Source organism: Centropristis striata, chromosome 19 (assembly GCF_030273125.1).
Source record: "Centropristis striata isolate RG_2023a ecotype Rhode Island chromosome 19, C.striata_1.0, whole genome shotgun sequence".
Classification (NCBI taxonomy): domain Eukaryota; kingdom Metazoa; phylum Chordata; class Actinopteri; order Perciformes; family Serranidae; genus Centropristis; species Centropristis striata.
In genome coordinates, this window is record NC_081535.1 from 4,187,243 (window position 1) to 4,204,319 (window position 17,077).

General features: G+C 34.2%; 1 long non-coding RNA gene across 2 annotated transcripts in view; it reads left to right on the forward strand.

Moving 5' to 3' along the window:
* The first annotated feature begins 1,258 nt into the window (after positions 1-1,258).
* Positions 1,259-17,077, forward strand: part of LOC131992601 (uncharacterized) — a 58,047-nt gene continuing 42,228 nt past the window's right edge. For both annotated transcript variants that reach the window (XR_009396232.1, XR_009396231.1), the window contains exons 1-3: positions 1,259-1,434; positions 5,162-5,254; positions 15,812-15,912. This is a non-coding gene — a long non-coding RNA (uncharacterized LOC131992601). The remainder of the gene's footprint in view (positions 1,435-5,161; positions 5,255-15,811; positions 15,913-17,077) is intronic.

The window sequence follows — 17,077 nt, forward strand, 5'->3', positions numbered from 1 at the left end:
TGAAAATATACATTTTTTATATGAAAATGTAGATAAAGTGACACTTTCCCAACGCCTGTTTTGTGCAACCAGATGGATGGATAGATTACTTTATTCATCCCTGAAGGGAAATTCGGTTGTCACAGCAATCTGGTATTTGAGTACAATAAAATACATTAGAAAAAAATACTGAGGTAGAATATAGAAAAACAGAATAGAACGGACACTTAAGTTATAAAAAAGATAAATTGGTAGGTAATGTACAGTGGCAAGATGATGGTAATTATACTGATGATATGATGGTAATAATGTTGTGACTTGACAGTATATGATAGTACAGTATGTATAAAATAATAATAATATATATATATATTAATAATAATAAGGCCAGTATAATAATAGTAGTATATTACAGTATATAGTAATAATAATAATAATTGTAGAAGTAGTAATAATAATAACATAGCAATGTGTCATGTATTTAGCCTGTGCAGGGTGTGCATACATACATAACATAATATATAATATGTAAACATGTATAAATGTATATATATATATATATATATAAAATATATATAAAAAATTATACAAATATATAGATATTATATCATGTTATGTATGTAAAAACAGTGCAGGCATTATACAAATGATGCAAAACACATAGAACCATGCAGACATGTAAAACAGAAAAATATACAAAAATATGCAGCGCCAGGGGTTTATGTTGGTTTAGCCAACATTGATAAAGAATGTAAGAAATTCAGTAAATAATAAAAAATATAGTATATATATATCTATCTATCTATATATATATATATATCTATATCTATATCTATATATATATTTACTGAATGTTAGTGAGTATATAATTATAAATGCATATATATATATATATATATATATATATATATGAATGTTAGTGAGTATATAATTATAAATGCATATATATATATATATATATATATATATGCATTTATAATTATATACTCACACACATTCAGTAAATATCTTAAATCTGGAGCACAGAATTACAGTCTTCACAGCTTTTTGGTTGAGGGAGTTAGACAGCGTTTTGTAAAGCAAATTACTTTTTGAAGGCACAAAAAAACCAGGTTGGGTTTTTAGAACCTCGCATTTATGAATATAGATAAGATTTCCTAATTGAAGTTGTCTTTGACTTGTGTTTACCTTGTTAAGGCCGACCAATGGCGGGCTGGTGGGGGCGGGGCTTATTAATTAATTGGGTCAACAGGAACCAGGTGTGTTGAGAAGGTGAGGACGTTTGGATGAAGCTATCTGGAGCTCTCTATGACAACTGTCTCTGTTTACCTCCTATCTGTCAACAACTGTCATATGAAGTAAACACTGTGCCGTTTGGCTTTTTTCCTCTTCGGACTAAATTCAACAGTAAAACATGAAGGAACACACCTGGAAACAGATAACTTTACAGTGGAGGTAAGAGCAAAACAAGACATTGTTAGCTAGCCTTTTCTTTTCCCACTCCAACACCCAACAGACATACACAAAATGTCCACTTCCAGAAAAAACGTGATAAAAACTTTTCAGATTAATATTTTTTCTACCTTTTTCTGCATAAACCTCTTAAACAACTTCAGTTCTGCTCCAAACTACCAAATGTTTAAACATTCTTGGCATTTTAACCCTTTAAATGTCAATTTGATTGCACAATGTCACTAATGTTTTTATGGGAAAAAAACACAAAAATGTCGTTATTTTTCATATAATAAATAATTTTTTGGCTGGGCCATTGTTTTTTATCACAGCCTTGGATATATCAAAGATTAAGAAGAAAATGTATTCTGATGCATTTTTAGTTTTTGTGTAGTGTCAGATTTAAAATGTACTCCCCTTTCAGACCCTTCGGGCTGAAAATGTCCACCTCCAAAAAAATGCTATAAAAACTTTACAGATGAATCATTGATCTGAAAAAAATATTGATGTATGGTGACTTAATAGCAGTTTTAGTGTGCATGGCCCTACATAAAAAATACTAATGCAATCAAATCAATTTTGTTGCTAATCTTTGACTTATCCAAGACTCTAATCACCACCAAAACCCTAGCTCCCTACTATTTATTTTATGCAAAAAAATATTTTTTTTGTGTTCGTTTGAAAGAAATTATGTAATATTCAAATGTATAAAATGGCATATATAGGGTTAAAATTCTGAAAATGATTTAATGGTTGGTAGTTTTGTAGTGTGAAGTTGTGTAAGACATTTATGAAAAAAATAAAACTATTGACGTATGGTGATTTAATAGCACCTCTTTATATGCATTAAAAAACATATATATGCATTAAAAATATAAATATATATATATATATGCATTAAAAATAGAAATATATATGCATTAAAAAAATATATATATGCAATAAAAAAAATATATATATTAAAATATATGAATAGTTGCACAATTTAGGAATTATTACTATTATTCCTCATTTGATTTTATACTTAAAATAAGATATTCAACTGAATGAAATGTATGCAATTAATATATACCTGAAACAATAAAAAAAGAAGTGTCCGTCGTTAAATATTGGTGCTTTATGTAATACACATTAGCAGCCAGTAGAGGGAGCTAGAAGCACATTAATGAGAGTTCTGAGTGTGTATTCATCAAGTTGAACCTATCTCCATTGTTTATTACTTCATCTTTCTACAGTAACTGTTATCCCATTCTAATGTCTGATGTTTTTTATAACCATCTTTTTGTGAAATCTAGTAATTTTCAAGAGAAATATGTGTCCTTTTGCATAGTTCTGACCCTTAAAAAAGTCTGTTTACAAGGTTTAGCCGTAACTGAAAATGATTTTCATTATTTAATAATCTTTCTTAATAACTGTTCAGTCTTTTAAATGTCAGAAAACAGAGAAAAATGTCCATTCGAGTTTTTAAATGTATTTTTTTTGTCAGAATATTCAGTTTTACATGAAATAAAACAAAGAAAAGCAGGGAACCTCTACATTTGAGAGGCTAAAAAAACTGCATCTTCTTCCATTTCTGCATGAAAAAATGACTTTAATGATTAATCGATGATCAAAATAGTCGGTTAGTTAGGTTTTTCAAGTGCTTTTTTTGTAAGAAGCAGAAATTGCATTTCAAAGCAGACACAGTTACACAATTGGGGTCTGATAAATCCAATCTTCCTCTCACAATTATCATTTCATTTTCCTTCTTTCTACCCTCCACAACAACTGCATAGACACACACAGACATCAGATCACAACCCTGAAACAGTAATTGACAAATAACAACTAAATAAAATGTTAATTTCTCCCTCTGAATTATTTAGATTTGTTTACTGTCAGCGAGTGAACCGTGGCCCCTCCCTGCTGCAGCAGGCTACTTAGGGAAATGACGACCTTACAGTTAAACATCTCCGAGACATTAAAACACATTAAAAACCAGCGCAGTTAAAAGGTTTGCTGCTCTGAGAGGAAACAGGCTTTCAGAGCACAGAGACTTCATATGAACGGCTGGTTTTCACTTCATTTATTAGGAAAAAGCACCATTTTCGATACCGCAAGGATAAAAAAAAGACCCCGAAATTTAACAGATATATTTTTATTAACAAGAAAAATGCAATAATAAAAAACAGTTGTGCAAAAAGAAACTGCAACTATGATAACAAGCTTCAGGTGTGAGGTAGTGCAAAAAAATAAATAAATACAGTAAACAATAACAATTAGAACAGTATCGTATCTGAATACGTTTTAGTATCGTAGTAGTATCAAATATTCACAAAGTAAATAACAAACCATAAGGTAAACAGACAAACATATATGAAGCAAACTGGTATTTCCCAAATGAGCATCTCAAAGAAAATGAACAAACAAACAAGCAAAAAAAAGTTAAAATAATAGAATAAACTAATGTGTGTGTGTGTGTGTGTGTGTGTGTGTGTGTAATTTAGTTCATCTCCTTAATTTGATTAAATATTTCCACTGTTTTTATCAGCCTTTTTTTACAGTATAACTTATTCCAAATATGTATTTGTTCCCTATTTCTAAAAGTTGGTCTTTCCATCTCTAAACTTTGTTCTGCTGTTAATTTTGGTGTATTTGATAATTTCCATGCTTTGGTCACCTGCTTCATGGCGGTTACTCTCGCTATATATATATATATATATATATATATATATATATATATATATATATATATATATATAAAGAATGTCCTTTGCTCTTATCTTTCCTTTTAATCCTCTGGAGTCTATGATAACGTGAATTTTTTCAAAGTGCTGTAACAAAAAATGAGTGGAGCTGCTGTCGACTTCACTCCAAATTACAGGCTTGAAACTTTCTCCAGTTTTTTTGTTTGCATGTAAAACCAAAGATATGATCGTTTTAATTTGATAGTACAAACATACTTATTCAAGTGTAAAAGTAGGATGGGACGAGGCAGGCGTGGCATTTAGTAAAAATGGGGAAAAAGGGCTCTAATCATCTAAAACTGTTCCTATAAATACCCATGTTTCTATGGTAATTTTTTGTGTATATTATTATATTTGAATTTTACCTTTTATATGTTCATTTATGTACATTTTTCAGGTCTGAAACAGTTCATTTAGCATTTTTTGGGGTTTTTTTTGGTCATAAATAGTATAATTTTATTTCAGATTTCATGATTTTTGTGTATTTCTGCAATATTGGTTAGATTAGCTTGACTCTGTACACTGTATTTATATGTATACATCTAATTCATACAGCTACAGATTTTATATTTCACTGTGTTGTATTGTATTGTGTTTCTTTTTACTTGTATGTTTGGCTTGATCGGGCCTCAGTACTTAATTTCGTGCCTCATCATGTGCATGCATCTTAATCTTGATCTTAATTTCTGGGCTCAATTTGTTAAAAAAGTGGAAAAATAATAGTCAGATCATGTTGAAGAAGAGAAAAAAACAAACATGGGTATAGTAAATAGTATATGGTATATAAAGAGCAAATAGGCTCAGACCCCAGAGGGTTAAATAAATACCTAACCAATGTTGTACCTGCAAAGGCCCTTTAAACTCAAAAATGTACTTTTTGTAGGATTTTACTGTGTTATGATGTAAATGCACGACATTTTAGCACATTTTCAGCTGCAGACTGTGAATTAATTGATTTCTGTATGTGTGTTTGCATATTTTAGCTTTGTATTTTGTGTCTCCAGATAGAAATCCTTGGCTCCGATGTACCGGGTCTTCCCATTTGCGTCTGCGTTAGTGCACATGTGTGCGAGCACGATATGTTTTCTCCTGCCGGAGTGAGTACTCTTTCTAAGTGACCCGCTTGTGCTCCATTACCAGAGCATCATTAAGCTGTTGTTGTTGCTGCTCGCCCTCCTTCTGATGCTCTGGCCTTGGATCTCCTCCCTTCCCCTGAGCCCTATTACACTACACAGCAGTAAGCATTTCCCAAACAAATTAATACTATATCCTGAGTGTACCTAAACTTTCTGGAAGTGTAATATAGACTGGTAATGGTGGCAGTCATTTTTTATCTCTTGTGGTTGCACAACGGATTTCAGTTTATGTTTATGTTTCTGAATGGTTTATAGACTGGGCCACGCTAATTCCTGTGACTGTGGCGTCTGCTTTATGGGCCAAACATCGATCCGACGTGCTGTAACCATGCTGCCTGCTGCAGCCGCCGCAAATGCAAAATGCTTTCCAATAACTATGAGAGTAATTCAGGTTGGTAAATTACAGGCTGCAGCAGCAGCAGCAGCATGCTGGACATATTGTAACGTTGAGTTTAGCCTGTTAGTCTACAGTGAGTTATGGATTTCATATGAACGAGAGGTTGGTTTGATCCAGAAGAGTGAAGACAGGTTCAGATTTCTTTGCTGGTAAGCATCAACTTCTAAAGAAGAGAATATTTCTCTTAATGTCATGTTGCATTAAGAGTAGTAGATTATCATGGGCCTTCATTGGTTTCTGTGTTAAAGAAACTAGTGCAGTAACTGTAGGAAGTATGTATTCATATAATTCCAAAAATGTTGGGACGTTGTGTTAAAATGTAAATAAAAACAATTAAATCATCATTAAAACTGTCCATAATGTTTTGGGGCCTGTTTGTGACAACAAGTTCCCTTTTTCTGAGAAAAAACTCTTTGGGTCCCGGGATTTTTAGCTGTCTGATGTTGCTTCAGCTTGCAGGGTTTCAAACTTTCATTTGCCAGTTTCTCACTGCAAAAGATGCATTCAGCTCTAATTTTGTCCATTGCTTCTATGAAGCCGAACTCAATCTAACTTTCATGGTACCCTCTGTTTTTCTTTTTGAGATATTCAGCATTCTCGTCTCCCTGACGCTTCGCCATTTTTCCATTAGCTCTGTGTTTCTGTTGTTAGGCGAGGTTACCACTAGGTGAGGTTACCGCTAGGTGAGGTTACCTCTAGGTGAGGTTACCGCTAGGTGAGGTTACCGCTAGGTGAGGTTACCGCTAGGTGAGGTTACCTCTAGGTGAGGTCACCTCTAGGTGAGGTTACCTCTAGGTGAGGTTACCGCTAGGTGAGGTTACCTCTAGGTGAGGTTACCTCTAGGTGAGGTTACCGCTAGGTGAGGTCACCTCTAGGTGAGGTTACCTCTAGGTGAGGTTACCGCTAGGTGAGGTTACCTCTAGGTGAGGTTACCGCTAAGTGAGGTTACCGCTAGGTGAGGTTACCGCTAGGTGAAGTTACCTCTAGGTGAGGTTACCGCTAAGTGAGGTTACCGCTAGGTGAGGTTACCGCTAGGTGAGGTTACCGCTAAGTGAGGTTACCGCTAGGTGAGGTTACCGCTAGGTGAGGTTACCGCTAAATGAGGTTACCGCTAGGTGAGGTCACCGCTAGGTGAGGTTACCGCTAGGTGAGGTTACCTCTAGGTGAGGTTACCGCTAAATGAGGTCACCGCTAGGTGAGGTTACCAATAGGTGAGGTTACCGCTAGGTGAGGTTACCTCTAGGTGAGGTTACCGCTAAGTGAGGTTACCGCTAGGTGAGGTTACCGCCAGGTGAGGTTACCGCTAAATGAGGTTACCTCTAGGTGAGGTTACCGCTAGGTGAGGTTACCTGTGTATACTGCAGGAGGGATGTTACACGTCCTTATTCTCGCGATATAGCCTTTATTTTTAAACTTTTCTATAGTGATTTTTCTATTTAAATAAATGAATAAACGTTTAATGTAGCCCTTATTTAGTTGTTTTTGTCCCACTAATGAATTTAATGCTGACTCATCTGTATTTAACAAATTAGATTTATTACATCCCTTAAAATCAAGAGGGCTTCGCGACCCCGGTTGGGAATCACTGCTCTAAAGGATTAGCAAGTTATCACATTTTATTTACTTTTTAGACAACGTCCCAACTTTTTGCAAGCAAATTTTATTTGCTTGATTTGTTAATGTGTTGGTGTCTATTCTATTCTAACTATCCATCTCTGCATATCATCTATATTTCTATGTATAAATTCAGCTGTCACACACGGGGGAGGATTTTAAGAAACACATTTAACTCTCCCTGTCTGCCATCTTCCATTCTTGGTGACATCCGACCTGAGCGCTGACCCCAGACTGTCATCCATCATTAATATGACTTTTGTTTGTGACGTTGTTTTTGTGACGTTCTGGGGTAAGGTTCCTCCCAGGGTTCCTTACATTTCACCTACCTGACCCCTAGATCCTAAACCTTAGACACCGTATGTGTGTGTGCGCGGTGTGTTTCTTTCCTGGACAAACTTCTTCTTTACTTCTTGGCTTTAGCTCTTAGAAAGGCACTTTTCACAAAATGACCTAAGAAAAGACACAAAATGACCAAAAAAGACACAAAATGACCAAAAAAGACACATAATGACCAAAAAAGACACAAAATTATTAAAAAAAAGACAAAAGTACCAAAAAGACACACAATTACTAAAAGAAGACACAAAATTACTAGAAGAAGACACAAAATTACTAAAAGAATACACAAAATTACTAGAAGAAGACACAAAATTACTAAAAGAATACACAAAATGACCAAAAAAAGACACAAAATGACCAAAAAGTACACAAAATTACTAAAAAAGACACAAAATTATTAGAAAAAGACACAAAATACCAGATTAAAAAACTAAATTGCTTAAAAAAGACACAAAATTATTAAAAAGACACAAAATTATTAAAAAGACACAAAATTATTAAAAAAAGACACAAAATGACAAAAAAAAGACACAAAATGACCAAAAAGTACTAAAAAAGACACAAAATTATTAGAAAACGACACAAAATACCAGATAAAAAAAATAAATTGCTTAAAAAAAGACACAAAATGACAGAAAAAAAAATACCTGACCCCTAGATCCTAAACCTTAGACACCATGGTGTGTGTGTGTGCGCGCGGTGTGTTTCTTTCCTGGACAAACTTCTTCTTTACTTCTTGGCTTTAGCTCTTAGAAAGGCACTTGGTGTGTGTTTGTGTGTGTGTTTAGGGGCCATAGGTCTTGAAGAGGGGTAATCATGTATAAGTCATGTCAGCTAATTAAGACTGGGCCCTAACCTATGGCTGACCCTGAGGACATAACAAAGCTCCATGTAAAAGCCTTTGTACCTGTATACCTGCGGCCCCTTGGCCACACCAGAGTGTCTGATGTCGTGTGTGTGTGCTCCGGCTGGCTGGAGGAGCAGGGAGACCATGATCTGGTAACTGGAGCACGAGGAGAGGAGAAATGAGAGAGCAAAGAGAAAAGGACGGCGAGAGAGTGGAGGAGAAAAGAGAAGGGGGGAAAGAAAGAAAGTGCCTCTTCAGTGAAAGAAAGTAAGAGAGTCAGAAGCCCAGGCCATGTAATTAGGCCTAAATGAGTTTTCCACTGACTCAGTGGGTCGTGGCCATGCAGCACTGGGACAAAGATAGACTGGAGGTCAGGGAGTCACCCAGTCACCCAGTCATGCTCTAGTCGTATGGAGAGAGGAGAGCAGGAAAGGATGCTGGAGCTGGAGCTGTTCTCTGGTTCAGGTTTTTAAGCGCAGATGCTCAATATGTATGGTTTTATTTCTGTTGTTGCTTTAGAGCAGGGGTGTCAAAGTCAAATTATCTGAGACGGTATCAAAATGACAAAAGAAAGACACAAAATTACTAAAAGAAGACACGAAATGACAGAAAAAAAACTAAATTACTTAAAAAAGACACAAAATGACCACAAAAAGATACAAAATGACCACAAAAAGACACAAAATGACCAAAAAAAGACAAAATGACAGAAAGAAACTAAATTGCTTAAAAAGGACACAAATTGACCAAAAAAAGACACAAAATAACCCAAAAAGACACAGAATGACCAAAAAAAACACAAAATTATTTAAAAAAAAGACACAAAAAAGACACAGAATGACCAAAAAAATACACAAAATTACTGAAAAAGACACAAAATTAATAGAAAAAGACACAAAATTACCACAAAAAGATACAAAATTACCAAAAAAAGACACAAAATGACAGAAAAAAACTAAATTGCTTAAAAAAGACACAAATTGACCAAAAAACACAAAATTATTAAAAAAAGACACAGAATGACCAAAAAAATACACAAAATTACTGAAAAAGACACAAAATGAATAGAAAAGACACAAAATTACCAAAAAAGACACAACATTACTAAAAAAAGACACAAAATTATTAAAAAAAGACAAACTTATTTAAAAAAGACACAAAATTTCCAAAAAAGACACAAAATGACAGAAAAAAAAAAAAAAAACATTACAAAAGAACTAATTATGACAAACCCTAGTAAGGGCAGCATTTATATATAAAGAAATCAACATTTTGTAAACTATATTGATACATGCGATATGGTCTAATTCCATATCACATTTAAAAATATATTGATATAAATCGATATATCGCCCAGCCCTACTGATTGCTTGCTGTTATTTGGATTGGGAAAGATCATTAGCTCTTGGGTTTGTTTTTAAAATACAGTGAAAAACCTGGAAAATGCACATCTGTCAGGCTAAAACAAGCATGCTAGTCCCTCTGGTTGTAAAATGCTAAAGGAGCAGACTCTGTGGTTTAGGCCTGGAGGTGTCACTGTTAAAATCCATTAAATAAACCACAACTAGTCCACTTCAGGGCCGTTCAGCCGGTCTACTGTCCCAGATGGGAGAACCAAAAACAGTCCAGCTTCTCACTGACCAACTTAACTCGATCAATCTGCCAAAAATCAATTCAGTAAGTGGAGTTCAAACACACTTTTTATTCTTATTGGTCACCTGTGAGTTCTATATCACCAACCAACCCACCAACCACAGGCCATTATGATCCAGCAGCAGGAAGTGTGTTTGTGGTCGGAGTGACATCACCGCGACCCGTCGGTGACCTGCACTCAGGTTGGGTTCAAAAGGTCACCAGATAACAGCGTTAGGAGGACGCAGGGTAATAAAGGAGCTCCTACAGTAACTTTGTACTCTGTTGATGGCTCCTCTTGGTTTAAGTGTCCCAGTAAACCACGCTAAGGACCCAGCAAGCAGAGCAGCAGATATTATAAATATTTAGGGATCACTATTGAGCAGAAGCTCTTTTAAACCCCATATTGAAAGCTTTGTGACAAAACTGAAACTAAAATTAGGATTCCTTTTCAGAAATAAACCTTGTTTCTCCTATTGGTAGGAAGGAAATATTTTATTTCTGCAACTTTTTTGCTTTTTTATCTCTCATTGGTTAGTTTTTATCTCTCGTTGGTTAGTTTTTATCTCTCGTTGGTTAGTTTTTATCTCATTGGTTAGTTTTATCTCTCATTGGTTAGTTTTTATCTCTTATTGGTTAGTTTTTATCTCATTGGTTAGTTTTTATCTCATTGGTTAGTTTTTATCTCTCGTTGGTTAGTTTTATCTCTCATTGGTTAGTTTTTATCTCTCATTGGTTAGTTTTATCTCTCATTGGTTAGTTTTTATCTCTCGTTGGTTAGTTTTTATCTCTCGTTGATTAGTTTTTATCTCATTGGTTAGTTTTATCTCTCATTGGTTAGTTTTTATCTCTCATTGGTTAGTTTTTATCTCTCGTTGGTTAGTTTTTATCTCTCGTTGGTTAGTTTTTATCTCATTGGTTAGTTTTATCTCTCATTGGTTAGTTTTTATCTCATTGGTTAGTTTTATCTCTCGTTGGTTAGATTTTATCTCATTGGTTAGTTTTTATCTCTTATTGGTTAGTTTTTATCTCATTGGTTAGTTTTATCTCTCGTTGGTTAGTTTTTATCTCATTGGTTAGTTTTTATCTCTTATTGGTTAGTTTTTATCTCATTGGTTAGTTTTATCTCTCGTTGGTTAGTTTTTATCTCATTGGTTAGTTTTATTTCTCACTGGTTAGTTTTTATCTCTCATTGGTTAGTTTTTATCTCTCGTTGGTTAGTTTTTATCTCTCGTTGGTTAGTTTTTATCTCGTTGGTTAGTTTTTATCTCATTGGTTAGTTTTATCTCTCATTGGTTAGTTTTTATCTCTCATTGGTTAGTTTTTATCTCTCATTGGTTAGTTTTATCTCTTATTGGTTAGTTTTTATCTCTTATTGGTTAGGTTTTTATCTCATTGGTTAGTTTTATCTCTCATTGGTTAGTTTTATCTCTTATTGGTTAGTTTTTATCTCTCATTGGTTAGTTTTATCTCTCATTGGTTAGTTTTTATCTCTCGTTGGTTAGTTTTTATCTCTCATTGGTTAGTTTTTATCTCTCATTGGTTAGTTTTATCTCTCATTGGTTAGTTTTTATCTCATTGGTTAGTTTTATCTCTCATTGGTTAGTTAGTTTTATCTCTCATTGGTTAGTTTTATTTCTCACTGGTTAGTTTTTTATCTCTCATTGGTTAGTTTTTATCTCTCATTGGTTAGTTTTATTTCTCACTGGTTAGTTAGTTTTATCTCTCATTGGTTAGTTAGTTTTATCTCTCATTGGTTAGAATTGTAACTGTCTGAACTGATCACAATCGGTGAATTTAAATCGATTTTAGAGGATAAAGAAATCTCTAATAAGTCTCTACTGAGGCTCCTTCAGTGTTGTTGTGATGCTGTATTTGTATTTAATTGTATATGAACGAATTAAATGTTGAAACTCTTTTTGTGCTGCTTTCTTAGCCAGGTCTCTCTTGGAAAAGAGATTTTTTTTTAAATCTCAACGAGACTTTTACCTGTTTAATAAAGGAGATATAGTATATAGAGTCATGGAACTGCTGCTCTGCTTCATCGTTAATGTTAATAATTACACCTGTGCTTTTCCTGCAATGAAATGTCAAAACGTCTACTGTGGAAGAGGTATACAGCACAAACTAATTAAGTATAGTAATGCACTTAATAGTCATGCTATGCATTGCATTACTTGTGTGCTGCAGTCGTTTACTGAAGGCCAAAAGCCACAGATCAGCATAGCATCATGGTAGTATTACTTAACAATTATGTATTATATATTATTTTTATTTCTCTTAATTATGGCAGTGATGTTCTGTCTTACATTTTAATGTGTTTACCAGATATCTGGGACTTATATTGATCAATTTAAAGCAACTAGTGCAGTACCTGTATGAAGTAAGTATTCAGATAGTTGGAGATTTTTCAATTCTGGCCAAATGAGGTTGTGTGTGAAAGTGGGATGTACAATGAGGTGTAATACTCTTAATTAGTAGTGTTAATATACAAAGTATATATTGGGTAATACATGGATGTACATTGAGATTTAAAGAGATGGATGTGAATAACAGAACTCAAATTTCCGTGAAACTGACACGGATTTCGCTATAATGCAAGTTAATATTTGTTCCTATTGGTTTGTTCCAAGTCACGTGACTTTCAAGGTCCCAGCGGTCAGAACAAAAAACATGGCGGACAGTTCTCTCATTTTTAGTGAAAAAATCAATATTTTGACTTAGTTTCTGCATAAAAATGGATTTTGATCACATTTCTAGCGAGAAATATATGTTTTATTATTTATTCTAAATATTCACTCAGTGAATGTACATAATCACTTTGTATGTTGGAATAGCCATGGGATATGACTGTCATTAACTTGCATTGTAGCGAAATCCGTGTCAGTTTCACGGAAATTTGAGTGATTCCGTGGCTATTCCACGGATTTTGAGTTAAGCGAATCCGTGGCTATTCCACGGATTCCTGTGAGACCAGGTTGGATCTACAGGATGTTTTCACATCTTATCTTGTTACTCTCCTTAACAATGAGATACTGTAAGCGCGCGCACACACACACACACACACACACACACACACACACACACACACACACACACACGTATATTCACACCTTTCCTTTCTTATCATCACACACACCTCCACCCCCCTATTATGCCTCCCCCTCCTCCCCCTTCATGTGCTACATGGCAGGGTGTGTGTGGGGTTATGAAAACAGTTAGGCTTAATAATTGATGTTCTGCATTTCAATCAATTTTACCACAGTGTTAGGCTAATTAAGGTTAGCGCCATCCTCCCAGGGGCTGTGTGTGTGTGTGTGTGTGTGTGAGCATAAGTGTGTGAAAGAAAGTGTGTGTGTGTGTGTGAGGGACAGGATATGTGTGTGTTTTCCTGTTCCTGGGGGCTCCACGCTCCATTTTATATCTGAGAATACATGGGAATTCTCTATTTCAGGAACAAGAGATGAGAGATAGCAGCTCTCTCTCTCTCTCTCTCTCTCTCTCTCTCTTTTTGTATACCTCTCTGTCTTTTTTTTTTTCTCTCACTCTGTTCCTCCCCTCCCTTTCTCCCCAGGCAGGATCCTAAATGCAATTAACACAGCCGCTTTACTGCCTGCTAATTATTAACACACACTCACATGCACACACACACACACACACACACACTGAGTACACACACACACACACACACACACACAGAGCGGAAATGATTATTTTATGCTGGACTAATTTAAAGTTCATTGACGATTGTTTTAATTAATTAAATAAGAAAAGTACACACTTTAAAAAACGTCAGGCTGCCAGGCGGGCACTGCAGGCGTTTGCATATGAAGGTAATAATTATCCTCTGTGTGTGTGTGTGTGTGTGTGTGTGTGTGTGTGTGTGTGCATTGTGGCCCACCTACAACATCATTTTTGTGTGTGTGTGCATGGTTCACCCAGCGCCATACAACCTTAAGGTTTGTGTAAGTGTGTGTGTGTGTGTGTGTATGTGTGTGTTAATGAGTCTTTAAACCCTCTCTGCCAGTATTTAACATTAACAGGAATAACTAAAGAGTCCAATTAAGAAGCAGAGACTGCTTTATGTGCAGCAAATTTGTTTCTATGATTAAATAGTCACGGGTGGGCCATGCTTACCAGAAGAGGCTGGACCTCTCCTACTGTAGATCACTTTAATTTGTTTCTGTGTCAGTCATAAATCCAATAAATGCCAAGTATAAATAGTAACACGCATTCTGTTTAGAAATGCTTATTGTCAAGAATGTTTCCATGACTGTAGATGTCAAAATGATCAAAACATACACAAAATGAGCAAAAATAGATGTAAAAAGGGACAAAAAAGACACAAAATGACAAAAAAAGATTGAAAAAATGACCAAAAAATTACACAAAATTATCGAAATAGGAGCAAATTGACCAAAAATACATGTAAAAATGATCAAAATATACAAAAAATAACCAAAAATAGATGAAAAAATTACTAAAAAATGAGCAAAAATAGATGTAAGATAGAGTGGCGTGACTGGCGAAAATGTTTATGGCTTATGTAAACAAATACACATGTAAACAACAATTATCGAGTCCACAAAAACTATCGTGTCCATTTTTATATATCAAACGATAAGTCGATATATTAATTATCAGGCCTAATATCTATTTAGTACAATTACAAAGGGACCATTTAAAAAAAACAAAAAACATTTTCAATCTTTCTAAAATCTTTCTTTTGGAATTTTGTTAAGGTCTCCTGATAAGTGCTCATCAGTCCAAATGTAAAATATGCACATGCACGTGTTCATCACATGCAGATGTTAAATAATTAAATAAATAAACTATTAGCAAGTAAAGCAAATGTATTCAAGGTGTTGTTTTAGGCCTAAAATGTCAGATCAGGCAACCAGTTTGATTTAAATCAAGGTATTTTGGTATTTTACTCTTTTCTGAGGTTGGCTCTAAACTTGTTTATCACCAGTAAGTTTTTTTCCAACTGCATAGGTTTTTAATTACAGGTGTATCTCAAAAATTTGAATAACATAGAAAAGTTTATTTATGTCAGTAATTCAATTCAAAAAGTGGAAATAACACATTATATTATATATTATATTATACATTTATATACACATTTCATGTCCTAATTTATTATAATGATTATGGCTTACATTTAATGAAGACCTAAAATTTAGTGTCTCAAAAAAATTTGAATATTATAAAAGACCAATTTTAAAAAGTATGTTTAATACGGAAATGTTGGCCTCCGAAAAGTATGTCCATCTATATGCACTGCAAAAAACATGAAGTATTTTCCTCTTATATCTAGCAATAGTATCTTAATTGTCTTGTTTGGAGTATAATTTACCTAATGACAATGGCTTAATGTGCCTATTTTAAGAACAAATGTCTTTTTTTGTCTTGTCTAGTTGATAAAACCTAAAAAAATCCAATGGAAAACAACACTAAGATTGCAATCGTTCTCAAAAAGCTAAAAGTAAAGTATTTGTTGTTGTTGCAGACGGTACAAACACCATATCTTTCAGTATGCACTACTTCAAATAAAATATATTTTTCCCCTAAAATGATTTTGTATCATCTAAATTTCCCATTGACTGTCACTCATTTCCGTACTGTGCTTATGGCACCATCTGTTATCAAAGTTAGAGTTGAACCTCTTCCCTTTTCTCTTTCTTAGACCTCCTTTTGATTGCACAAGATGCTGGACAACAGTGTTAATAACTACAATGCCAGTGAAGTATCCGCGGAGAAGCAGTGGACAAAGAGACGAACACAGAGGTAAGAAGAGCGAGATGATTGGATGAACTGATCTCGTGTTTGAAGAGTGACCCATGTGTGGCCTGGAGAAACCAGACACCAGGTGTGTTTGTTTAATAATGTCAAAGGAAGAGGAGGAAAAAAAAGAGCCAAACAAAAGAGACAGAAAGACTGTAATATAAGTAAAAGATGAAAGAAAGTGAATGAAGAGTGAAAGACCTGACATGGACATGTGTGTGTGTGCTTGTATGTGGAGGACTCAGGTGTTAAAGTACACTCCCACTCCCACTCCACTCCAGACACGAGGCAGGAGACGCAGAGACACCTCCTCCCACCTCCTGACCCCAGCTCAGCCCCTCATTTTGGTTATTATCAAGAATGTTTCCATGACTGTAGATGTAAAAATGATCAAAAAATACACAAAATGGCCAAAAATAGATTTAAAAATTATCAAAATATACACAAAATGGCCAAAAATAGATGTAAAAAAGACACAAAATGACAAAAAATAGATGAAAATGACAAAAAAAGACACAAAATGAGCAAAAATAGATGTAAAAATTACAAAAAAGACACAAAATAACCAAAAATAGATGTAAAAATGACTAAAGAATACACAAAATGACCAAAAATAGATGTAAAAATGATCAAGAAATACACAAAATGACAAAAAATAGATGAAAATGACAAAAAAAGACACAAAATGAGCAAAAATAGATGTAAAAATGACAAAAAAGACACAAAATGACAAAAAAATTACACACAATTATCAAAATTGGAGCAAATTGACCAAAAATAGATGTAAAAATGACTAAAGAATACACAACATGAGCAAAAAAGATGAAAAAATGACACAAAATTATCGAAATAGGAACAAATTGGGCTTACACCTAAAGATGTCCCCAGTCCCAGACTAAAAGCTGAAAGTCTTTAGTAAATCTAGGAGTTTTACTTGTTCCGTCATCTCCATGGTTCAGTTTAAGGTAGAATCTGCTCTGTTTCATATCAGTCTTTTCTTAGTCTTGGGTTTCATATCAAACATGTTTCAGTAGCAGTTTCAGTAACAATGAAACATCATAAATGTATAAATCAACCAAAACAGTATATGTATATATATATATATATATATATATATATATATTTATTTTTTTTTTTTACAGTTTTACAAAAAAAACATGAATCCACT